At 37.1% G+C, this 27,808-nt stretch overlaps 1 long non-coding RNA gene across 1 annotated transcript in view; it reads right to left on the bottom strand.

Annotated features, from left to right (window-relative positions):
* Window positions 1-27,808, bottom strand: part of LOC143679420 (uncharacterized) — a 91,066-nt gene that overhangs the window by 26,203 nt on the left and 37,055 nt on the right. Inside the window, exons 2-3 of the long non-coding RNA XR_013173739.1 lie at window positions 4,497-4,556; window positions 3,086-3,165 (exon numbers count right to left, since the gene is read on the bottom strand). This is a non-coding gene — a long non-coding RNA (uncharacterized LOC143679420). The remainder of the gene's footprint in view (window positions 1-3,085; window positions 3,166-4,496; window positions 4,557-27,808) is intronic.

The following is a 27,808-nucleotide window of genomic DNA, read 5'->3' as shown; positions in this document are numbered from 1 at the left end:
CATAATGACTGACACTCACTGGTAACCAGTGTCAAGGCAGGTGAGCTAACAATGAAGAACATGTAAAATGGCCTTTCGATGACTTATTTAAATAAATATCCATGCCATTGTATAGAGAATATCAATGAACTGAGAAATCACAAAAATATCCATGAAAAGGAAGTATCACATTCTTTCCCATCTCAAAATTGCTGAATCAAAAATAGGGCCTAGGAAACCATCAGTCCAAAAGTGAACACAAATAGATATTCAGTAGTTTATCTCTGACAAATCTAAAATACAGACTTTTTTATGTTTCATGTCCTTATTGGTTAGGACAAAAATTATTTTTCAATGTATTTTGTTAACCCATTGAACTGTTGGCTATTAATAAGTTTTTATTGGAAAAAAATGGAGAAATATCCATTGCCATAGAAAACTGAACATCAGATGCCTGTGTAGGGTTAGGAAGAGAGAGACACAAATTGTCTAATCATATTCTTTGCTCCAAAATCCTAATTATTACAATAAGAATATCTGAGTATACTTCAAAGTAAGCTAGTACAAATGTCTATTCGGTAAACTATAGTGACATATATTTCATACAAAGCAGAAATAAAGTTGCTAGGATAAACTAGTAAAATTAAAATTGTAGAGAAGGAGGTGGTAAACAGCTTCTTGCACAGGAATTCTCATAGCAGCATTATTCACAACAGCCAAAAGGTGGAAACAATCCAAGTATCCACCAACAAATGAAAAGATCAGCAAAATGTGTTACAAACACGCAATGGAATATTATTCAGGCATAGAAAGAATGACGTTATGAGACATGCTGCAATATGGAAGAATCTTGGAAACATCAAGCTCAGTGAAATAAGCAAGACACATCAAGACAAATATTGTATGATGTCACTTAAAAGAGATCTCTAGAAATAGATATATAGAAGAAAATCCACAGAGACAAAAAAGTAGATTAGAAATTACTAAGAAATGGGGAAGAGGGAAGGAGAGGGTGTACGTTTGGTGGATATGGAGTATTTATAAATAAAATTAATTTAAAAAGTTATACAGAGAAAAATGAAGCATAAGGAGAATACATGTAAGTGTAAAGTTCAATGAGTTTTGAAAATATATGCTTCCATGTAACCCACCTTACCTCCCTGCCCCCACAGTCTGAATATAGAGCATTTCCTTCAATCTTCGGACCCTTTCCCACATTGTAGACAGCATCTAGAGTAGACATACTAAACTGTCTTGAGAAAAAGAGCAGTTAAGTATAAACTTTCTAAATGGAGCCTCTCAACAAATACTATTGGTTAAAGATGAGGTCTTAATCTCAAAAACTTGGGCATTTGAATATGAGAATCAGAGTTGTGATGAGTCAAACAATAGGCTTTGGAAGAATTCTGAATGAATTCTCTTCTGGCATATTTTCTCTCCATAGTGTAGCAAAATTTTTATTGGGCTGTGGGGATGGACATGGGTCAGAAAAGTGAGGACTGACCACTTGCCCCAGTTTTGTGGGGCTCTAGGATAATAGAAACAAGGATGTAGCATTTTTTTTCAGAGCACAGAGTCAGTTTCTTGAATCTCTGTCAGCCCCTAGAGTGGTGTGGAAGAGTATCCAAAGCTTCCCATCACTCAAGAAATAGAAGGCATTGCCAGAGAGAGACCCTGAAGTGGAGGGCGCTCAGATGGCACCATCGGCTGGCAGCTAAGGGGACATTGGGCATCCAGTGGATGCCAAAAGGAAGGGGTGATGTCAGCCCCAAACCAGTAGCCCCTCTCTCACCTTCTCTCCCAGAAGACTAGTAGTGATATAAATTCTCTAGAATGTAAATAAATTCTGGGAAGAAGGAGAAAGGGAAATTTTCCAAATTGACAGGAAACACCAATTTAACTGGTTTGATTAAAATTAAGCCCCTTGCCACCAGGTAGAATAGGGTTTAAAAGAGATATTAGGTTCAATTTTAGAAAAGGAGTCCATTTTTTTTGGCATATCTAAATACTGAGAAATGTGTACCAGCTACATAATCAGAATAAATAAATCCAGTATCATATTAGAGATTACAATTAGTAATGAATGAACAATGCTTTGCCATATTGAAGTAACTGCCTTTGTATGGCATACGAGAGTTGACAAGTAACTTTATGTTCATGATCTCATTTGGTCCAGTCAATAGACTGCCAGATAAACGAGACAAGGGCTCTTCCTTTATGTGAAAAAATAAACAATCATGAAATAACATCCCTGAATGCCTTTTGGATTAGTTTAACTAAGAAATCAGTGGAATGCTACTACCTGTCATTTTCTTGACATCCTCTTTTCCCTGGACTGTATGTTCCCAGGAGTTACATGGAGCAGGGTCATAAAACCACCATCAAGTGTATGAACCGGGTCTGACCATGGTGTGACTATACCCATAAACAGAAGTGGACATGGAAGGTAAATGTGTGGTATGGAAACAAAAGGATAAACGAGTGAGTTCTTGAAACCTCAGTGTCTCAGAAAGGAAGGAGAATTCAAGTCAGAATTCCAAGTTGGTCAAATCCTAACCCCTTTAGGTGGTAATTTAGAGGGGGTGGAGAAAGGACAGAAGGTCCACAGGCAGAATAGCCCTGGCTATCCAACTCGTAACCTTCTAAGGCATCATTATCCCTGACCCATAGAGAAGAAGAGCCTGGACAAGGTAAGAAACGAGCTTGAAGGAATGAAACTCGCTTCAGAGACTGATCCTTGTGAATGGCATCCAAGGGGGCATAGCGTCCTTGAGCTTGATTATAGCTGAATAAGTACAGACATGCAGACTGTACAGGGCACTTAAAATCCCATGCAGGGGATATCAAAGACTGGCAGGTGGCTAATGAGTTCATTCTCAGCAGGGTCCCAGCCATTGTCTTGGATGGGGAGATGCAGCCAAGCAGCTTAGGGATTAGAACAGAGTTTCAGTTCCAGGTCCTCCAACTGGAGGTCCAGGGGTAAAGAGACAGAATTCCAGTCTGTGGTCTAGGCCAACGCTGAGAGAGAAGAGGAGCGATGACAGAGATGAAGTCTCTGGCAGCAGTATCCCTTTCCCTACCTGTGCAGGCAGAGACAGCTGCTTACCTTCTGATCAGGTCAGGAGGACTGGAGGTCGAAGGACCCATGACTACAGATGAAGGCCATCAATGATGTCTGCGAAGAATCTAGAGAAGGTGGGGTTTGAATGTCACGGCACCCATTCAAGTTACAATTAGAGCCAGGCTGACAGGATATACTAATCACCCATTTGACACATGACTGAAACATGAGGGCTAAATGGAAAGCAGTGCCCTGACCAGTAGGCCATTCATTAAAAAAAATAATAATAATAATAATTTTAACCAGACATCTCAAAGATTCTGATGATAATTTGTAACTTCAACAGACATAGGAAATTTTCCCTAGTAGTAAATGTGCCATTTTCCAAAGCTAGCCTTGAGAATTACATGAACAATAAAGACATTTTCTGTTTACTTCTATCATGTATAGAAAAAAGTCGTCAGTTTGGTTATTCATCTGACCCACACGGTCTCATAAGGAACTGGCCAGGCCAGTCCCATGATTTCAGTCTCTCCCATAAATCCTTGAAGTCTGTCAGTCAATTTTGACAGGGCCCTGAAAGGGTCATTCAGGAGCAACTGTGTTTTTCTTCCTTTCTTCCTTTCTGTTTACTTAAAAAGATTTTATTCCCCATGTGCACAAGGAAAAGAATTATTAATCATGGAAGAATAGGAGCCAACTCTTACATACCTGTAATACCCATGGCATCTAATGGAGTCTAATGGTTTCTGTATTTAAAGATCAATCACCTAGTACTTTGGGGGCAGAGCATTAAGAGCCCCCAAAGTACTAGATGATTGATCTTTAAATATACATATTTCATTTTTAAAAGAATTTTGAACCAGCTTTTCTTTATAATAGTCTTACTAAAATACATGGACTTGTTTTCTCCAACATAGCAGAACTAATAATGGTAACAAGAGAGAAGAATGCACATCTATCAAACATGTCCTACATGCTAAGCACTTTTTGAGGTGCTTTATAAGGAGTGTGGTATTCAATCTTCACAGTAGGCCTATGATACAGGTAATATTACTATGCCCATTTTATCAGAATCTAGAAAAATATGTATTTATAGAAGCTTAGATCTGAAATATAAACGTGTTAACAAACAAGTCGTCCTGTTTTCCACTTAGCTGTCATGCCACATTGGTGCCTCCCATGGATGAGACACCAAGACCAAACATGTAAGTCAGTTACCCAAGGGCTTCTACACCATGCCTTCTTTTAATTATAATTAAGAAAGAAAAGTAGCACCTCTTAGAAATTCAAACATATAAAATGAGGTCTACCACATCACCAGGAATAGCATTCTACATTCTGAGATTACGGAGCACTCATACACACATGTACACATATGCATATGCACACACGTACACATATGCATATGCACACACATATACACATATAGATACATAATCATACAGATACATACACATCAGGATACCTGATGACCAAGTTTTTTCAATGGTTTGGAGCCACTTGATCTCAGCTCCTATGAAAGATCAGAAGAAAGAAAGCACATATTAAAATTTCATACGTCATAATTAATGAGACCGCTCATAAAATTGCTTCTAATATCTCTGGCTCTAGATAGACAGCTTACCTGCAGGGAGAATTTTCTTTGCAGCAATACATGGAAGATTAGTAATTTAGTGGGTCTGGGAAAGCTGAAACTTCCCTCCTATTTAGATGATTTAAAAATCAGTTTACTACTACAAGAAATTGAGAGCTTGCTATATATCTGCTGTCTAAATCAACTACCATAGTCCAAGGATTCAAAAATTTAAGGAAAACTTTTTACTTCCATCTTCCATGGCTGTTTTCCAAATTCCAGGCACTCATGTCTATATGCCATGCTTCCACACCTACGCCTTACACATCTTGTGCATAAGAAAAATCTGCTTCTTCTCTATCCTCTGCTGTATGCAGCACAGTGCAGGGAATAAAGTGTAACTTGATGTTTGGAGGATGAATTAGGCCTTCCTTTCACATACTCTGTCCTCTTGCTCCTTCTCTATTTCTTCCTTCTTTTCTATCCCCCCATCTCTACCATTTCACCTCAGAAAACTCTCCCAAGAATTGAGACAAGGAAAGCATGCCATTGTCTACTTCTGTCTCTCAGTGTCCTTTGGTCTCTCCTCCACTGTTGCAAGACATGACAGACATGGACAATTAGTTGGCTGAGCGTGTTTCACAAATGCATATTGACTTTGATATTTATCCCTGGAATGTATAGTCAGAAAGACAAATCTAGCAGGGGTAAAAAGGTCACATTTAAAAGATAAATAATAAGACCTGTTGGCATTTTGGATTATATTCTCTGATTCTCTTCCGTTAGAGAATGTTGATTGAGCATAGTGTTTTATCTGGTATAGGTTTACATCCTTCACCGACTTTTTGATGGTAATGCAATGAAAATAATTAGCTGGGCAGAAAAAAGAGCCATTAAATTTGCTTTAAATAATCAACCCAAGTGACATACCATACCAAAAATGTTGACATGTTTTCCCACGACCTTGTGGGAATAGGTTAAAGGGGAAGTTGGGGGAAGTGCTAAATACAAAGGTGAAGATATAATTCACACTTAGTTATTAACTTAACCAACATTGTCAATAGTGCATTTTCCCTTTGCCTTGAGGCTAGCTAGGGATGGTAAAATTATCTCCATTCCAATCAACTGACATCTGCCATTCACCATGTGAATAATACCATGCTTAAATCTTAATAGAACAACCCATCTTTCGTAGGCTTTGAGCAGTCACCACTTGGAAATTACACCTCAAGAAACCAGAATCAAATATGACACATCGACCTTAAGTGAGGAAGGGTCAATAGCCCATTAGCAGTTTCCCAGAGGATTTGTGTTATAAGTGACCTTCCCTTTCTGCTGCCACTCTTACCCAACTGCATCCAAGCTGCTTGGGGAAGAGACAACTAATCACTTGCATATACTAAATTTGCTGCAGGCCATTGTGTGATAAATTGTCCAATTTCGCTAAGCAAGGTAGCTTGGAAAAATAAAGAAAATTTGGTCTCACAGAACATGAAGCCATTGTGTGTTCAGATCTTCAGCTATGGTCAGGACTAAAAATACCTGTATTTTCTCTCCAGTCTTACTGGATAGTATGGTGTATGGAGAATGTGACTCTTATGATGATTTTTTCATACTATTTAGAAAACAGCTGCCAGGTGAGTCTCCTTGGCCAGAAAGACTTGACTTTTATAAAATTGATATTAATGCCATGTCATTGATTTAAGGGTTACATTTTAATAATTTTAATATTTGAAGAAACCAAACACAAAGATGAATCCCAAGCCTGAGGTCAATTTGGAGTCTACTGATAACCAGACAACTTGACAGCCTCATACCTTTCATTGGCATTGAAAATATAAATAGTTATTTGGGTTATAGCAATTTGGCATTGGAAATGATGACATGACAAATTCTACAAGCTACTCTAAAGAGCTGGGGGTAGCATGGGAAAATTCTTGTGGTTTTTTGGCTTATATAGGCGGGTCGCCCTCAAAGAGCGTTTAATTTTACCTTTGCTAATTTTGCCCCAGTGTTTCTAGGAAGTAATGTTAAGGATACCAGTTTTCCTACTGGCCCATTCTGAAAGATGGTGAACACAGGTTAGGTGTATTAGAAAATGGGATGGCCATATATTTAGAGTCCCCTATTTGATCTTGGTCCTTGTTTGTTATTCTATTCCATCTCAAATGTTACTTCCTTCATTTCCAGAGCAAGTCAGCAAGCTTTTGCTAAAGGCTATTCCTCACAAACCTGTTTACAAAGCCTGAGAATAGAGCTATTCCAAAATATGTCTTTGGGAAACTCTGTTAAATACATTGAGGTGTATTTTTGTAGACCTTCTCAGAGTCTTTAATTTGCTAATGGACATTGTGACTAATCAAGAGGGATAGCTTGTGTGCAGTATTTACCAAAATCATTTGTCCAAAGATTTCTTTTAACTTAGGAGGATTTTGTAGAACCCCAAAGTATTCCTTGGAGCATACTTTGCTATACATTTCACTTGGATGCAGTTCCTAGAAATGACCTGGATTGCCTACCATGGTCAGGGGCAGCCTGCTATATAAATACAATTAAAATCAGGTGGTAGTAGAAATGCAGCAAAGTAAAATTTCAGATTGAACTGCCACCTTGGAGTGGTTTTGGAAAAATCCCAGACACTGGACAGAAATTCAAGGGAGATAGGACATTACTGCTTCCTCCTGCCCTTGACCTCCCAGAGATTGCCAGCTTTCAGCAGCAACATGACATTAAGAGACTACCTCAAATCTCTGAAAGTTGAGGATCATGACAGTTGTGGGATTTTCATTTTCCTCATGACAAAGATTCTTCTAGTAATATTGAGTGAGCACAGAGGGGATACTCACCAAGAAAGAAATGTGGCCACAGTGGCAAGCTGCTGAGATGGCACATCATCCAATAAAAGAGCATTTATAGCCCCAGAAAGGCCCCCTTCTCGGGGCATGCTTAACATGACTTCCTTTTCCTCTGGGACTAGGCACACGATGATCAACCAGGATCCTCATTAATATGGTTAATTTGGGCATAGGAAAAACGCAATATTATAATTCCTTATAAGTTTTATGTTAAGATGAGTAACATGGAGGGTCACATATTTTAAATGCTCAGTAGAACCTATCTTGCTATTTGTCTATTTTTCTAAAAAAATTATTTTAACAGCTATCAGCTGCCCTCAGATCCTTTCTTTACATATTCCCAGTCTTTAGCATCCCTTTTTCTGCCTCTGCATCCTCTAAATACAGTATCAATGAATTTGGTTTTTATATCTTCACATTAACAAGAACACAGGTAAATAACCCAGAAAAGTGTATTCTTGCAAATTGTAAGCTGACTCAAAAGAGAAAGAGAAACATTTGTTGAGATGTTTTGTTCTTCAGGGAAAAAACTCAGGTGCTCTTATATGGAGAGAAAATTTTCAATGATCAACTTATTGAAAAATAGAGCTATACATTAGCAACTAAAAACAAGCCATAAGTAAAATGTCTGAAAATACACATTTCTTTTCCAAATTAAGTAAAATTCCATTTTAAAATCAGTATCAATGTGCAAGCATTACTTCAAAGTTGTGTTTACATGCTTTTAAACAGAAATGTCTATATTTATGAATTTTATACCTAAATCAAATTATTTGGATATTGCTTATCTAGGTGGATATAAACATGTCTTCTTCAAAACTTCTTTATTTGCTATGTAATAAAATGATGAATAAGTCCTTGAGTTGCAATGAGCCTTTGGAGAATGGGATAAATACTATTTTCCCTAGTTTGCAGGTCAAGGAATACAACTTTTAGGTCTTCTTTGCCCCAAATCCAGGATTCTATCTATCAATATATACTTTCACTTCAAAATGTCAAGTGTTTTTAAAGCCAGAAACATTTTGTGTATTCATCACTTCTCACCAAATCTAAGAACTGCCACAGAAGTGCCTGGCTTTTAAAATTCCACAGTAGAATTAAATGAGCTCAAGAATAAGAAGAAAATAAGAATACTGAACATAGAAGAAAAATGAATATAGCTAGCCAATTTGTAGTCCTCTCTTCAAGCCAGAGTGTTCCTACAAAACTGTATGTTTCTAGTGGTTACACTGGAATCTCCAGCCTCAACAGGAGAACTGTTGAGCACTTCTTCCCAGTCTGAATGATGAGAGAAATATCAACCACCCTTCTCTCCAAACATCTGAGTTGGTTCCCAGGTCATCATGACAAATACCCATTAAGCCAAAGCTTCTCCACCTCATCAGAGATGGGAGATGGGAATGAAGTCAAGCAGCGAATTCATTTATAGAATCAAAATTAGCCTTCAGGTCTCTGACATCCAGACTAACAGTCTGAAGACAATTCTTGCTCTCTCTATCCAAATGATCTTAAAGCGTTTTACACAGAAATCAGCCTTATACTGCTTAGGATATGGATGGTGAGGAAGGCATAGAGAAATTGCCTCTCATCTCATAGCAAAGGAAGTTATAGAGTGGGAATAGTACCTAAGACCTACATTGCAGGACAGTTATATTAGATGGAGGAGGCGCTAAGGCATGTAAAGGTTTTAGAATGGTGGAACAATGTTTCAGGGGCAACAGCAGGTTCCAAAAGGAATTTCCATGTACAAATCATGGCATCCAAGTCTTACTGATGAAACCATAGCAGATTACAGAGACTAGCAAGAAAATTCCAGATGCCTGGATTGATTCTGAGAAATTAGTTTAAAAAGAAGGAACTTGTCAAAAGTAAATAACTCTTTCTGGAAGAAAGAACTTTCTGGATAGATTTAGAAAATTCATTAAAAAGTTGGCAATTTCATGTGATTTCCAGAGTATCTTAAAAGGAAAGCAAGCAAGATTTTATTAAATCCACTGTGTAAGTAGTTTCTATTACCATAGCACCTAGACAATTTTCATTATTCTTATTCTTATTACTATAGTTACTTAGAGATGGCAATTTATTTTCATAAAATTTCTTCCTACCATCCAGTGAAGAAGGCTCTGGAGTCGTGATCTTCTGGTCAGAAGAGAAGGTGAGGTTTGATGTAGTCAGATGATCTCTCCTCAGAGTGAAAACTGAGTCCTTGACTGGGCTGGGGTAAACCACAGGCCCTTACTCAAATGAAGTATTTATACTTTTTAAAGATTTTAAATAATTTTTTTGCTTCTCTCCACAATATTCATTAATTCTAATCATATTATGGTCCCAATGTAGCTATTTTAGAATGAAATTAAAAGTCAGCCCAGCTTTGGAGGGTAAGAGTTATTGAAAGAGGTGTCTGGAGAGCCATTTAAAATTTTCAAGTTAAAAAAGAGAGAGAGAGAGAATGTGTGTGTGAGAGAGCTGTTCGTTTCCTTTAAAAATTAAGAAATCAAATATAGAAATAGTCTAATTTACATTAATGATCTGCAATCTACGAAACAATTTTTAACCATTTTAAAGTGAAAGGCTGGTGATTACGTGGGTGAGTAGATGGCGATAATAACCATAAATCTTTGAGAGCTGTGGATGTACTAGGTAATGTATATGAAAAGGCTAGACTCCTAGCCTGAGAACTTTCATAAGGAGAAGGCTAAGCCCACTCTGAGTCCATGAGAGGGTGAAACTTAGTGTTTTCACTTTTCTTAGACTTGAAAGCCTGGCCTTTTTTCTTCTTGGCATCCAAACCATCCCTGTGCATATCGTGCAAGAGATACAGACAGTCAGGTCCCCAAATGGCTGGTGACCTTTCTTAATTCCAGGAGGAGTAGGGCCAAGGGTGCTTCTGCAAATAAGAATGGGGGACATGCATATAAACTCATGTGGAGTTGCAACTATCCTAAGTGGCTTACGAAGGAGAATTCACCATTGGTATTACTGGAGATTCATAGTTTATTCCTCAAAAATTGTATCACAAAATCATGGTGTGCTGTCCACTGCTGAAACCCTGTTCTTCTTCCTGCTAGGCCCAGTCCCTCCTAGAGAAATATTATTGTTTTGTGAGGGGAGGGGCTTGGGGAACTGAGCATGAAGGGTGGAGGTGTGGAAAGTGGAGGTGGAGAGGGTGATGTTTCTGAACTAACCTGTGATTAGAACCAATATTAGATCATATGCAGAGGAAAAGATAGGGTCCACCCGGAAGATTCTACTGAAGAGCAGCAGAGCAATCAGGAGATGTCCAAATTGCCCAGGAAAATGCTTTGAATGAAAGGCTTGATTGGAAATAAGGTCCGCCTGCTCTGTTTCCCAGTTCTAGATCCTGTGTCATCACTGGAAAGATCACTGCACGGCAATCCACATGTTAAGAACAATCAGCCACAAGCTGAATTTAAACATACTCTGTGATACTTTCAGATATACCACAAACAGGCTTTCAAGGAATTCCCCTCCTGTTGCTGGATTCAGAACACCTAAGTGCAAAAAAAGCATGCTTGGTTGTGCTACAATAAATAAAATATTCCTTAATTTTAATATTTCAACTGTAACACCAAGTCTCTTAAGATAAATAGTTAATGATAATTATGTGTGAAATATTTTAAGGGGGGCCTGTTGCATGGATTTGGTTTTCTCTGACAGGTCTATGTTATGGAAAGAATTTCAAATTCCAATCTCATTTTTAAAGGTAAAAATGTATTTTTTTAGGGTCTGAGGAGAATTGGCTCTAGCAATGCCATTATGCGTTATACATATTAGAGAAGGGGGCATGACATGTATTCAGAGAGTTTTAAAGAGAATTAGAATGCTACAAATGATTCCCTTTTTTGAACCCTAAAAAACCCCACTTTGATATAGCACCAGTGGAATTGTTAATAAAAAGTTCTGTGCACATTGTATATAAACAGCATAGCCCCAGTCTGTATCAACTTTATGCTCCAATAAACAAGACAATAATGACAAATTATCAAAGCGGGCCTCAGATGTGACCCTCAATTGGGAGAGCAGCAATTTAATGAAGACAAAAGCTAGGTGAAAGCTGCTAATATCATTTACTGATAAACAGATTTTCTCGAGAGGCTCCTAGCCGAATCCCCTAAGGACCCATAAACCTGCATAATTCCATTTAAAATATTGTGCAATTCACTAAATTAGTCTTTGAACATCCTTACTATCCAATTACGAAGCCCCAGCATGGACAGAATAATGAAATTTTTCAAACTGTGGAATGCATGTGGTCTTAACAAACTTATGACAAACACCAAAATTAGCTTTCAATTTTGAGGCCAGTACAGCTCCCTTTAATACCTCAAGTCACAGTGGCAACAATAAAACACTATTGTAGGGCTAAGCAGAACAGAAGAAAAATAAATCTTGACTTACTCAGAATTCTGAACACGGTCTTCCTTCAGGAAAAAAAAATCATAAGAAGTTGAATGATGTTTTTGCATTTGCAAGCTATTTGGTCGCTTAAAACCTAGTAAAAGCTTTAGTGAATAAAGGGTACAAAATACCTCCTGGACAGTTCTATCTTCCAGGCAGGCAGGAAAAGGCGAGAGTTTGAGGAAGTGAAATTTATTTCTGTTCAAGCATTGCAAGCTGCATTATTAAAGTCATTTGTCATGGTTTGAATATTTCTGCCTGATTCACCATTAAATTGGCCTTCTAATTACCAACTTTGTCATGAGAAGTGGTCTGGCTGATTCATTCACCAGAAGACTTCAATTCTTTAATCATAGCTTGCTTTCATGTATATACAAAAAAACAACAACAACATACATTTTTCTCCTTAAACCTTAGAATAAATGATGACATAATTATGCCTAAATTATCATAAAGCCATACATTTTTAAAATGTTGATGAGTATTTAGAATGTGCCATCTTGAGTTATTTCATTTTCATGGTGGAACTTGATAACATTAACCTACTGTCCGGTTAGATAACATAGTTTAGCTGTTGACCCATATGATCCCTTGTGGTGGTTCTAGAACCAACAGGTACCAACTGTAGCCTTAATGGACCAGGAGAGATATTTCTCCTTCTTACATTTTCAAGCTTCACTGTACTATCTCTATCTACAGAAAAAGAACTGGAATCCATGGCTTCTCTGAGAAGCCTGTTTAGGTTATTGACAAGTTGTTTACTGTTCGTCCATATTTTAAGGTGACCAGGTATAGGGAGGTGTGGTCTTCAAATCGGTACATAAGCTTTCTTTCTATATGCATTTCTGTTGGTTATGATACTGGTATAACATGCATTTATATTTTAAACCACAAAATATAGCTTTCTCCAATGTTTGGGGAAAAGGAGACTAATTTACTAACATTGTTAAAAGACCTCTGTGGTAGTTATGTTCAGGTGTCAACCTGGCCAGGTGATGGTGCCTAGTTCTGTTGCTTGAGCCATTAGCATGTGAAAGTCATCTATGGTTGATTACATCTGCAGCTGGCTAAGGGGAGTGCCTTCTGCAGTGAGTGATGTTTAATTTAATTAGCCAGAGGCTTAAAAGAGAGAGGTCAGACCAGAGCTCAACACAGCACAGCCCAAGCAGCTCAGCCCAGACATTTGGAGATGCAGAAAGGAATTGCCCTGAGGAAAGCTGTTGGAACCCAGAAGCCAGGAGACAAGGCCAGCAGACATTGCCCTGTGCCTTCCCATGTAACAGAGAATCTCAGATAAAAGTTAGCTGCCTTTCCTCTGAAGAACTATAAGTTTTTTACTAAATAAATCGCCTTTTATTAAAAGCCAATTCATCTCTGGTGTGTTGCATTCTGGCCGCTTTAGCAGACTAAAACAACCACCCACAAAGGCTTAATAATACAACAATATTTGGGAAACATCCATACAACAAAACAGAAGCCAGCAAAAATGTTTTCACCCTAAGCACACTAAATTGGGAGTTTTTTTGTACATTTTCCAAATAAGGAAACTAAAACATAGAGGGGTTTTGTAAGTTGCTTCGAGGTCACACAGTGATGTAACAGGCAGAAGCATAATTTGAATCACTGGCAATGAGACCCTGGGAACCCATGAATATAATCACCTCCCAGTGGACATGGAAAGCAGTTGGCACAGTACCCAGTAGGAGTATGGACATCAAACCTTTGAGCTTAATTTTTGCTAATTTTTATGCTTTAAGCCATCTTTTAAAAAAATGTGTGCACTTGAAATATTTTCATTTTTAGGCTCCAAAGAAAGAAACCTATATTTTAGGCACTATAAATGCAACTGACACTAAATCTGAAGAACCTGAAGATTGCATCATTGGGATTGATATATTGGCATCTTATGATCATCATCCTTATAGATGCCTTCTATTATGAAAGCATTGACTTCTATGAGTAGCAAAAATGAGTTAAATATCTAAATGAAGTTTGAGTGCTGAAAGCTTATTTTTATCTATTTGGAACTTTACTTGGAGGTAAAATTAGCATCTGCTAATGAGAGATTGACTAATAGTGTAATTATCCATAGCTTCAAGATAACTGTGCATCTTTTCTGTTCCATTAGTCATATAGTATATAAATTAATCCACTGATTTCATTATGTTTTTTGACACTGAACCAAAATGGGGCAATTTGGTTAAGAATATTGAATGTCATAAAATATGAAAATAGATAATACTCACCTTTTAAAAATAACTGGGATACTTTGAGAATGAAAGCATTGATATTAATAATTACACCAGCATAACAGGGCTAAACTAATACTGTTCCAAGCAAACCAGGACATCTTTTCACACTATGTTAGATTATTTCTATTCTGAATCTCTTTTTCTTGACTCATTCTCTCCTTTTTCCCAATTAGAACCTGCAGTCGGTTCCTAAGAAAGGGTTGATGGGAGGTAAAATTTTTGGAGTTCTGGTGTGTCTAAATAGATATTTACTTTGCCCTCAGACTCAATTTTGATAATATAAAATATTTGGTTTAAAGTCATTTGCCTTAGAATTTTGAAAGCAATCTTCCGTTTCTTCTGATTCCTGTTCTCACTTTTGAGAAATCCAGTGCCACTCTGATTCTCTCGTTTATATGTGATCTGTCATTTTGTCTTTACTTTTTAATTTTGTCTTTTTTTCCCTTTCTTTCTTGAAGTGTTTAAAAATTTGTGTTTAACTTTGATGTTCCGAAAATTCATGAGGTGCCTTAGTTGTGTCTTAGCTGGGTCTTTGTTTCTTATTTATTGGGTTGGGAACTTGCAATATCTATATAATCTGGAGACAAATGCCCTTCAGTTCTGAATGCAATCTTTTGTTATTTCTTAGAAAATTTCCTTCCCCCATTCTCTTTAGATCGCCTGTTAGTAAAACATTGTATCTTCAGAATTGACTAATTTTTAAATTTTTCTATTTTTTGTCCTTTTGATGTATTCTCTGGGAAATTTTCTCATCTTCATTTCTCAACCTTTCTATTGAATTGTTATTCAATTTATTTTATTTTTAATTTACAATAGCCCTTTCTCATTTCTGATCATGCCATTTCACAGCCTCTTGTTCTTGTTTTATGAACATAATATATTTTCTTGTCTCTCTAGGGATATTAGTTTTAAGTTTCTTCTGCTCTCTGCATTGTCTCTGTTTTCTTTAAGTTCCTTTGTTTGTTTGTATGATTACTCAGCTGGTTATCATCGTTTGCTACCTGTTAATGTTTATGAATGAGACATTAAAAAGCAGACTGGAGGCCCCATATGTGTTCATGGAACTTGTCTAATGAAGGGTTTCACTGTGGGCTGAACTTTTCAATAGGAGATCTCTAAATATCAATACATAGGAGTATTTTCTACCGGTCAGTTCACTTTTCTCAGGAAGATTCCTTCAATATCCTGCTTGTAGACTGGTGGCAGGCATTCTAGGAACTTGCTTCCTCTCAATCCAGCCTCTCTGTTTTCAACCCTACACCGTGACCCTCACCACTTTTGTGCCTGCTCTGCCTAAGTCTGGAAATTTTCTCTAAGAAAATAGAATTCTAGTTTCCTTGGCAGATAGAAGTGGAGGAGTCAATCACTGTACATAGATGTTTAGCTCATCCATATCATTTTGGTTTTGCACCTGACCCCCATCAGGTAACTGATGTCTCCAAGTGCAAAGTCTCCCAGGGATTTGTGGGACAAATTGGTGCACTGTGTTTCTGCCCTTCCTCTATGATTCTTTCCACTCTGCCAAATCCGTTACTACCCTTCCATCTACTTTCCATCTTTCAAAACTCTGTTGAAAATTCTCTTCACATTTTTACAGTTTTCAATCTCAGTGGAACCCTATGTATTTTTGAAATAGTTCTTGGTCTGGCTGCAAAATCCAACTGATAAACAATGCAATGGGATGGGTAATAGTTGATGCCCACATTGCAGCAATGTTTCAGAGGCTTCTGAAAATCCAGAGATCCAGCAAAAATCCAGATCAGAGGTCTGCAGCCGAAAAATACCTCTCCCTTCACAAGATACCTGCATAAGTATCAAAGCAGGTGGCCCCCAGCAATTAGAGAGTTGGTGATCTTGAATCTTGAATCTTGAATCAGAAAAAGCACTAGAAAAGTAGTGGTACGTTTGAAGAGAAAAAAAAAAATTAAGTAAAATAAAGGCCTGCACTGTTGGCAGTTGACATTTAAAAAAAATTAAATGATGAGCTTGGGGTTTTAATATCACTGCTTTATCAGACCCTCTGAATCTTTTTATCATACCTAAAGAATTGTTCATTCATCTTCCAGGAATACATTAGAGCTGGAGAGTTTTCCCATAGGCAAAAGCATTATACATATTTGCAAATGTCTTACATAATGATGTGAATACTATGCATAGGGATGTTTTGATGCAAGGTGGAAACAATGCAGCCATTTCCATTCTGTTTTATTAGATATCATGCTCCCAAGGAAAGGGAGTTATCTTTGTTGTTTATGCTTTTTTAAACCTTAAAAAGACTGGTATTTAGAATTCATGGTACTGGCTGTAGATAGAGAAACTGATTTTTGTCTGATGGAAAATGGGTGTTTGGGAATGCAGAATATTTCATCTCATACTGCTATTTCTACTCATTATTTCCAAAACTTTATTTAAAATATCTGCTTATTCAGGAAATAAAACCATTTTTTTTATTGGATTTCAAGAGTGTTTTCAATATTTTACAGAGAGAAAATAAAACTAAGTCTCAACTGCAGGTACAAAATAAAAGGTCTTTTATTTAGCCTGTTATTGTCAATTCAGGTTTAAAGATTTTATATTTGTAGTAGAAGCTTAAATCCGGTGACTTACATTAGCCCTAGTTGTCAAATGTAAATCAATTAAAAAAAATTCTCAACCATTTAGTGCCTGCTTTGCATCTACATAGGAATCCTCCTTTCATTTTACCCTAGTTCCTGGCAGCTTATTATGGCCATTGTTTAATTTGTGCTCTGTTTTTACAAATGACACTTGTACAGGCCCCTTGGGGCTGGCTGATAGTAGCCAGACTCTTCTCTTTCTCTGTGTCAATTCTTTTGTGAACCTTTATAATTAGCCACTTAACAAATTGAGGGAAATGAACCTTCAGCTGCAAAGTATATCCTGAAGTTAAGTCAACCATGTGACAGGCAAAACCGATACTTGAAAATCTCCTTAACTCAATTGTTGAATTGCCTCAAGGGTTAAGAGGCATTCTGCCAGGAATAGCCTAAAAGAGAAGGCTTAGAAGTGATGTTTTTGATGGTTCACTATCCAAATGCCTGTTAGCCTTTCCAAGAAACAGTACACACTGGAAAAAGAACGTTTCAAAGCACTCTGGCTACTTCTTTTTCAAATCTTTTGCTTTATGGGAGAAAAATATCAAAAATCTAATTTGAGAGAAACAAGGTCTCCAAACCCCAAATTTATAGAGTGTATAAACTGTAAAGAAATATAGCTCAGATTTTCTGGGCTAATGTTCCTGAAAGATAAATGAACAATTCTTTAGGTATGTAAATAAGTCCAGGCCTATTAGAATATTAAGTCCAGGAAATGACATCACATATAATAAGATATTAATGAATTTGTTTTCAGAATCTATAAAAGGGACCCTAAAGAGCAGGGTGCTATCATTACAAACTCTTCTCTTTTTATTACTAATTAGACTTCTAAATGTGAGTGTAAATGTACCTCAGAGAGTATGTATTAAAAAGTTGCATATGCATAAGATATCATTTCAAATTCATTTTCTAACAAAACCTTCAACTTTGATATTTTCTGGTGTTCCCACTTAAACTACATTAACATAGTCTTTTGTATTTAATTTCTAAATTCCATTCAGATAATCCTATCATGCTATTTATTTCTGGGAACTTAATCCCAGTTCAATTGTTAACAGTCAAATATTATCAATTTAATATATCTTATTATTCTTCAGTGATTCTTTCTCAAGTTATACTGAATTTTCTCTATTTATAACGAAGCTTGTCTGGTTCAATGGCGTATCCAAATCTATCATCCATCTATCTATCTATCTATCTATCTATCGATCGATCGATCGATCCAATTACTTTACACAGAGATGGTGAGACATAAATGAAGTTATATTCAATGAGGGTTTGGAATATTATAATATTAGAAGGTAAAAAATTGTCAGATATTGTAACATACTGAGATATCAGAATCATTCATATCTAAAGATAATAAAATGGGACATGGTAACACTTCTGTGGTAGTCAGGAACAAAAAGAAGACAGGTTTCACTTCACATAAGCCCAAATAAAAAATACATATTTTTATTTATAATATATAGCTCAAATATATTTAAATAAAGGTTATTGGTTTCAGAGACCATTAAACTTGCTAGTTTATTGACTTTTTATCCATTTATGGCTGTGTCTGTACAAGGTCTGTTAGCTCATCCGTGCCTTTCTTTCTCTGACTCAGGTAGGAGTAAGAGCTAGTTTCACTGACATTGTGCTAGGCACTGCTCTAGGCGCCTTATATATATTAACTCTTACAATCCTCATTGCAACTCCATGAGACAGTGCTTGTACCACCCACTCTGTAGATAAGAAAACAGACCAGTGAGGAGAATACCACGTGGCCAAACTTACTCATGAATCTGTCATTTGGCTCCAGTTTGTGTTATTGCCCGCCAGACTATAGTGCTTTGCTTCTCTGCCTTAACAGTTGTTTAGTTCTGTTGGTTATATTGACTAACTTTGTGGTATCACCTTAGTTCAAGAAACCCACCTACCTTCCCCCACCACCAATACTTCATGGTTAGAAGTATTTTGACTTCTAGAAACTTTCTTTCCTACATTTCTGATGGACTGGGATGTTGTTGTTCAAAGCTGAAGCCAGCTAGTCTTAAAGTGACCATGTAATTTACTATGTCAATGGAAAACTTTGAAGAGGGAAAGTATATGCTGAAATAATTACACACCAGGACCAAGACAACTGGCAAAAACCAGGACTGTCCCAGGCAAACCCGGGCATATAGTCACCCTAGCTGGTTGGTTATTGGTAAAAGACCTCACAATTTGGAAGTTCAAATTCCTTATGGTACAGACAGGGGAACATCAAGTCATCCCTGCCACTTCTTCTACTGTCCTTACAAAATAAAAGCAAAGAGTATACACAGAAGGAGTCACCATATTGACCTACTTCTTAACTTGGAACCATATTTTAAAATCAGTTGAACAGTCTTAAGTAAGTCTGCCTTTTAGGAATTGCCAAAATGAGCCAGGACTTTGACTACCCTTAAAGCCCGTCTTTAACCAACCAGATAACCAATGGGAAAACAGCAAATGACCTTTACAAGGTGAGGGATTCAGTAGGGATTTGTTCTTCAGTCAGCTGATGCCCTCTGCTGTCTCCTCATTACCACCACCATCAGCCACCCCTTACCTGTCAGAGCCTTCATCATGTGCCTTAGTTCATTAATGTCATCGTCATTACTAGGTGACAAGGAATTCTAAGCATTCCTCCAACCCATTGGAACCACTTATGGCTTAGCACACTACACAGTACATGGTAGGTGCTTAATGCAGGTTGCTGCATGAACAAATGAAGGAATAAATAAATGGAAAATAAATAATAAATGTATTAATAATAAATAAGTAAATAAATAGAGGGCTGACCATGGGGAAAAGCTATTGCCTCCTCCGTATTTTTAGTAGCAGCAACACACTGAACTATAATGTGATTACCGGTAGTGTTTTCACAGCCCTTCACGTTTTAGGGAATAGGTTATAAAATATACTAACTGAAAGTCAAGTTGTCTATAAAAAAATAGAAAATCCACAATTTTATGCCTGGATGGCCTATTAGAAAAGATTGATTATTGGGATATGGCTGCTAAGACACCTATAATTTGATGATAATGCTCCTCATGGTCAACATGCTGTCCCAAATTTGCTAGTTTAAGTAAAGAAAAGTGTAATTCCACAAACATGTGAGTCTGGCTGGGATGTTTCTACTGCTGAACTCGTATTGGATCCCCCCCTTCTTTGAATGCCTTTAGCCCCACTCTATCCATCCAAGACCTGCTTTTCCTTCAGGGTCTGGCTGTGGTTTAACTTCTCTTATGATGGTTTTTTGGCCACCACAATCTATGGTGAATCCTCACCCTATTGAATCCTGTAGCACAAACTGTCTTTTCCATTCTAAATGGCATAATAGGTGCAGCTTGAATTGGTAGGCACACATTTATTTACATAACAAGTAAATTTTATGTGAGCATTTTTTTTTCAGAGCAGGTTTGTATGCCTTTGTTGTCACTGTTTGCTGATAAATATTTATTTGTGTTCCAGAATTAATTCTCAGTCTTGCCTTCATTGTAACATACCATTAAGCCATTAAGTGGCAAAATTTGGGTGGAGAAGAGCATTAACCTTCATCCCCACTTCTAACAATTAGAAGCTATGTGCAGCTACTCAAAAGAAACTAACAATTGTGAATGCCCAAATAGCTTCAATCAGTAAGCAAGAATATTAATAAAAAGTGTGGGCACTTAAGTGTTGAAATAATCTTAATAATACTCAGTGAATGCTTTATGTTCTAGTTTGCTAGCTGCAGGAATGCAATAAACCAGAAACGGAATGAATTTTAAAAGGGGGAATTTAATAAGTTGCTAGTTTACAGTTCTAAGGCCGAGAAAATGTCCCAATTAAAACAAGTCTATAGAAATGTCCAATCAAAGGCAGATGTAGGAATGTGTTACATCTTTTAAAACCATTATACCTATTTAGCAATTTCATAAATTCTTTTGTCAATTTTATATATGTCAGTCTTCCTTGTGACAAGTTGAGATTCTAAGAATATTGTTCTTAACTACATGATCATGATGAATAGAAATAAATTAGACATATTACTCTGTGCAGTAGGCAGTATCGACCTATTCTAAAATGCATCATCCAACCAATTTTAAAACAAAAGAATCAAAAGAATTGATTGGTGGCTGTGGGAATGTTGCTTCCACAAATATCTGAGTGTATTTTCAACTCTCTGTATGCAGTAAGAGAACCTAATTGAAGTTACGCAAACATGATTTTCGATGCAACAAAAACAAAAAGAAAAATATTACAAAGGGCAAACTTTAAGCTACATTGTTCTGCTATTTCATTCAAATTAAAAAGTTCTTATTCATTTTCAAATAAAATATTATTTTCCATCTTTAAAAGTATTTGTAAAGTAGTTTATTTCTCACCTTGAGAAAAATCTATTTCAGAGCTGTTTTCCCACATGAGTTTTGAAGAGCAATAAAAATGTATCAGAATATTTACAAATTACACAAGCCTTTATAAGAACAACCACTTAAATTCTAGGTTTTTCATTAAATATGCTAAATAAATGAATGTGTATGATTTCTACTGCTTTTTTTCAATTACCATACCCTGGACCTATTATGGTATCTATATTTTCATTTCTTTATAATTTCCAAATTATTCTTGCTAAAAGTGTCACAAAGAGCAAGTACATGATTCATCTTTTCATTCAGCTAAAGCCAACTGAAGGGAAAAATCAAGACACATTCACTTTGAGAAATGAAATGAAGCTTCACAAGAATTGCATCTAGCATTCAGGAAAATTCTCTGATGAAAATTTGCTGATTACTGTTATGGATGCCTTGCCCCCTGTATTGTTTCCATGGTTGAGAGATACTCATCTTTCTTAAGCACATTTGGTGGCCCACTGAGCACAGAGCCAAACAATTCACAAATTAGTCCATTAGTTGATCTCTTAAAGCTCTGTGCATGCTAATGGAAATCATCCAGACTATTCTTTTCCACCCTTCACTTAACAAGAACAATAAATAAATAAAGTAGCTGCAAATATATTAAATGGAAATAAATAGCTGTCCTTTGCAACAAGAGTACATAGGTTAATTAAGGAAAAGGTGCTTTTGTGTTGGAACAAGGCTCCCTGATCTTTTTAGGGCAGGAGCTATTAATGGCCAATTGAGCATTATAAGATAATTATGAAGGACCACTCTGCTTTCTGTTTGTTAACCAAGTGCTGCCCATAATTTGCCTAAACCTATAAACCATCATCTGTGATCCTCAGCATAACAAGTGACAAACATCTCATTGGAGATTTGGGAAAACAAGAGACATGATAGCATTTAAGAAGCCAGATGGATATTTTAGATGTTAACTTTGAAGACCTCTTTTTTAATAGAGCATTAAATGGAAACATATTTGATACTCTGTGAAAGTGAACTCCATGGCATTTTTTAAAGGGAAATTATGGGCATTTTAAATAATTGAAGCAGTGCAAATTTGAACAGCTTTTGGTTCTAAAATTTTGGAGTGTTTAGCAAAGCTATCAGACTATAGACATCTAACTCATCTTCTGTAGCACCATTGAGTCCCTTTTCCTACTATTTTAATACCAACCCACATCTGAGGAGGGGGTATGGAGAACACAGTGGAAGTTCCCTCTCAGTATGAGGATGAAAAGTCTTAACCAAATGCAGCACTTTCTCCAGGGCATGAGGTACTAATTAGTTCTGAAAAAAAGAGTTTATTAATGAAAATGATATATCAGCATAAAAAGTAATTTTAGACTAAGAGCTCTCCTATAGTAAACTAACTGCTCTAGAAGTTTTGAGGATGTAACATTTAAAATGCCTCTGTAAGCATAGAAATAGTTCCAGGAGCTATAAACCTTACAAAGGCACCATTGAGTTAGTTCAATTAATTGTCTGGTTGGGAGAATCTCCAAAACTTGAAGAAGCTCTTGTTTTTATAGTTAAGCATCTTCTGGGCATTTAGATGCCTACATTAAGCAATGTTGTCTAACTGGTTTGCATAATTGGAAGTGCTAAAAGGCTATTCTATAACATTAAAAAATACAATTATAAATGTATGAGTTTCTCTCAGTTAGAAGGCATTTTTTTTTTCCCAGTGCCAAAATAACAGCATTTACAAATGTTTTCACGTACCATGAGAAGCTACTGCTCAGTGTGTATTAATGTAGTATTAGGTCAACAGCTCTCTTGAAAGAACAAAATCAACCCAGGGCCAAACAGGCCTAATTAAGAACTCCAGAGTAAGAGAAGATTTCAACCAATTCGACCCCCACTTCATCAGGTTTCTCTATACCTTTGCCACTCTCCTCTGGATTTTTTTTTTTATGAATTATTTAAGCATGGCCATTTCACATCTACAATTAGTTCTCAAAGAATCAGCAACAGGAGAAAAAATCACAAGTTAAACAGCTTGAGAACAGCTCTAGTTTTGGCAAAACATAAAAGGCCTTGTCCATTCTATCAGAGCCTGTCCTTCGGTGGTGGCTTCCCAAATCCCTTTTTAAGTCCCTTAGAGTCAGTCTACAACAATGAAAGGCCCAGTTTCCAACAGGGAGGAGATGAAAATATCAGAGAGTAGCTTTTCTAGGTTACCTACCTATGTTTCTTTTATGTCAGTGAATGGAAATTAATGATCATAATTTCAATAGGAGAAAAATATAGTTTGTGACAAATGGGAAATTTGTCATTATCACTAAGAAGTAACAACCCATTGAAAAATAGAAATAACACTGCTAACCACTTGCAAAAATGGAAGGTCTCGAGAAATGTTTTACCTGAGTTATCCTTCCTACGACTGCACAAAGCACTCAGTACTCCTCTGACAGGGAATGGTCTCCAAAGATCACAGTATTTTAATACCTTTTCCCTTATCACAGAAGGATTCAACTGGAACAGAAAGTAAGAGATCATCGAATTCACCCTTCTGTCCTCAGGTATGGCTATACCTGGCTGGACCTTGTTATAGTTCAATATAATATAATATAAAGCATTGCCACTACTAAACCAAAAACTTTTCCAGGCTAGGAGGAGAGATACAGTCATTTTTCCCCCTTTAAAGAGCAAAGTAATTTTATTAAGTCTAAACATACACACACACACATACACAATAGGCAAGTATATATATAAAACCTATATTCTCATCAGCCACATATATAAATAGAATATATGTAAAATTATTAATCAGTTAGGCCCAGTCATTTTTTTATTCCCAGAGGTTGATATAGAACAGGTTCCAAAAATATCTGTACAGGAAAATAATAAATTCCTCAAATTGTGAAACATATCTTCTCTTAAAAAGGCATTGAGAAAAAAAAGACTAAAGTTTGTTCACCAATCCTTTCTGTCCATTTTGATATTTCACAATATTCTCTCTGAGAGTATTCTTTATAGCTAAACAAGCAAATTTCTACTTCAGTGTTATCAGCTTGATGGAAGATTTAACTTGAAAATCAGTTTTTCTAGAAAACACGTGGACTCAATAGTGCTACTCATATTTGAACGTCTGGAAAAAGTCTTTAATTACTGAAATTAGCTATAGGTTGAAAGTTGTTAACATACATGACTAGGAAGAGTTCTATTTGATATGACACTAAATTACTTAAGATTTAATTGGCATTTATTTAAGTTCCTCAATAAAAGAGTATTACTAAAACTCTGATGACGATATTACAAAATAAGTTTTGTCATCCCTAATTGACAAATACAGAAATCAAAGCTCAGAGAAGCTAGACAACTTACCCAAGGTCACACAGAGAGTAAAGAGAGAAGAGGAAGAGCCAGGGTTCTGACTCGATGCCATATACCCATTGACTGGCCATAGACCTGGACCACTGTAATCAGTTTCTTTGTGAAAATTCTTCCCTAATTTAGAGGCCCAGATCTACATAAGATTAGTGATCATGACTAAGTGAACTAGAATATAGGAAGGATGGTGGCTCACATACATCATCTCATTTTTAGTATGGCAGAAAACTCATAACACACATGCCAGGATCACCTAAGCATACTATTGATATGAGCAACATGTCAGGACACTTTGCTTTTGCCATGAGGAGGATTCAACAGGACTCCTTCCTCAGTGCCTCAGTAATGACCTGCTCCCCTTGGGAAGGAAGTGAGTTCTTTCTCTCACCAGCTGCCACCATGGAGCCAGTGTATGAGGCATTGTCACTCATGCAAGGAGTGACAATTTCATGAATACTGATCATAACTTGATGATGATTATTTTATTAATTGACAATACAAGGTAAAAATCTAACATGTTAGCAGGAGCTCTCTGAAAGTATTTGCTAGGAAGTCTGAAATTTTAAACAAAATTTCAAGAAGACCGGAGGCCTCCCATCAGTGTAGTTGATTAAAGGGAAAGCAGCAGCTTCTGGTCTGCATCAGTCACAAGGAGCCAGTGTGCTCACCTTTTCTTCAGGCTTTAGATCTCTCTTGTTTTTTAAACCAGACAACCAGAGGAGGAAGTGCTCTTTCCACATTCTCTGGAATTCTCAGATTAAACATGCTTATGATTATTGGATTTTCTCAATATCTTTAAGTGCAAAAACTGAGCCAGAAATGAGAGTAAACATGGTAAAGACAGGTCTAGATCTCCTGTCCCTCTACTCTCTCACTTCCAATTTCTTTCAGAGTAAAAGCCAAAGTTTTTACATGATTTCCATCCCCTACTGCCTGGCCTCCCTGGGCTCATCTTCTGCTCCCTCCCAACGGGTGATATAATATACTGGCTCATCTCTCTGCTGGGGCTGCTCTTCACCCAATATCTGAATGACTCCCTACTTCCTCTCCTTCCAGCCTTCACTCAACTTTCTCAATGAGGGTCATGGTGGCAAGTCTATATATGCAACATAATCTTTGATTTAATTCATTCCAAGATTCACTTCACTATTAAGTTTCAATCAAGCCTTTTGATTCAAGCCTCTTACTCCTTATGTCATGGTCAAATTCATGGGTCAACTTGGCCAGGTGATGGTGCCCATTTGTCTGGTTGGGCAAGTGCTGACATGTCTGTTGCTATGAGGACATTTCATAGAATTAAATCATGATCATGTCAGCTGCATTCACAGCTGATTCCATCTATAATCAGCCAAGGGGAGTGTCTTCTGCAATGTGACATTTAACCTAATTATTGGGAGGCTTTTAAGGAGGTTTCAGAAGAGATGGTCTGTCTTCCTGCTTCAGCTGTCAAGCCTCTCCTGTGGAGTTCATCCAGACCATTCATTGGAGTCGTTAGCTTGACAGCCAGCCCTATGGATTTTGGACGGTTATGTGAGACACTTTTATAAATTTTATATCTACAGATATTTCCTACCGATTCTGTTTCTCTAGAGAACCTTAGCTAATACAGCTTGGTACTGAGAGTGGGGTGGTTCTTAAGAAACAGAATCTTAAAAATGGCTTTTTACAATTGGTTGTCTACTCTGATTGGACTCAAAGGCACTAAGGACTCTGATTCCCGTAATCAGAATGACACTGCCAATCCATGGGGTGAGTTGGCAAAAGAGATAGTCAAAATATCACCATTCGATTCTTCTAATGCTTCGCTCATACGAAGCCAGGCTCTGGGGGAAAATGTTTTTGACACCTTTATGGAATTTTGTGGGAATATAAGGTATAGAGATGTTGGCTGGTTGTTGTTAGATACACTGTATACATTAATGAGTGAAGGGATTGTGTTTAAGGCTTCAAATGAGAAGCTTATGCGCCATCTGATACATATAAACGTTTCTATGAGTGTCCTGGAGGAAAATCTTATTTCCTGTAGCCTTAGACTTGAGATCTCCAAAAATCAGACTCAGAATCTTATTTTTAAGAGTAGCAACTTTACCTCATAAACTGAAATCTCAATTTGGCACTGTGTCTGCCGTTAAAGTGAGGGCAGTGATTGGAAAGGAGTGGGACCCTGAAAAATAGGATGGTGACATACAGATTGATAATGACATCGGTGGAGAGGTTGAGACCCTAGGTCATGCTGAGTCTTCTCTAGATAATTTTGTAATAGTCTGCCTGAGGACATAGTAGCCCCACCTCCAGCCTGCCCTGAGGAATTGGTCACCCAACCTCTACCTGAAGGGATTAGCCCTGGAGTGATTAATCATGCTTCACCAAATGGAACTGCAAATTAATGCCCTGAAGTAAATGGCTTGGAAGATACTTTTAATTTTTTTCATAACCCATCCCCAACACCCCTCATTAACTCCAGACCTATAACTAGACTAAAGTCCCAACAGGTCCCAAAAGGTGAGGTACAAAGTATCACCCATGAGGAGGTATATTATACTCCAGAAGAACACTGTGAGTTTTCCAATTTGTATAGACAGAAATCAGGAGAATATGTGTGGCAATTGATTTTAAGGGTGTGGGATAATGGTGGGAGAAATATTAAGCTCGATCAGGCTGAATTTATTGATATGGGCCCACTAAGCAGAGATTCTGCATTCAATGTTATACTTTGAGGGGTTAGAAAAGGCATTATGAGTTTGGTTGGCTGAAATATGGATCAAAAGGTGCCCGACATTACCTGAGGTCGAAATGCCACAACTGCCCTGGTATAATGTAAATGAGGGGATCCAGAGGCTAAGAGAGATTGGAATGTTAGAGTGGATTTATCATGGAAAGCCTGCTCTTAAACCACAGGGATGTCCAGAGGATGCACCTTTTACCAAAACTGTGAGAAATAAATTTGTGAGACTAGTGCCATTATTCCTGAAAAGTTCTGTATTTGGGCTTCTCTGTAGGTCAGATATTACTGTGAAAACAGCTGTCACTGAGCTGGAATCCTTAAATACAATAGGGATGACCGGATCCCGAGTTGGCAGAAGCCAGGTGGCAGCACTTAATCGCCAAAGGCAAGGTGGACATGGCTAGCACAATAGACAGCATACTCAAAACAGGAGTCAAAATAATCTGACTTGCAGACACTTTTGGTGTTGGCTAGTAGATCATGGGGTACCTAAAGTATAATAGATTGGGGTCTACTAAATTCTTGTTTGAGCTGTATAAACAAAAGAGTTCTAGGTCAAGTGAACAGAAGTCTAACTTGAATTACCAAAAGCACAGAGTCATGGC

Source organism: Tamandua tetradactyla, chromosome 4 (assembly GCF_023851605.1).
Source record: "Tamandua tetradactyla isolate mTamTet1 chromosome 4, mTamTet1.pri, whole genome shotgun sequence".
NCBI lineage: Eukaryota > Metazoa > Chordata > Mammalia > Pilosa > Myrmecophagidae > Tamandua > Tamandua tetradactyla.
Note: the sequence above shows the minus strand (reverse complement) of the source record. Positions and strands in the feature narration are given on the sequence as shown.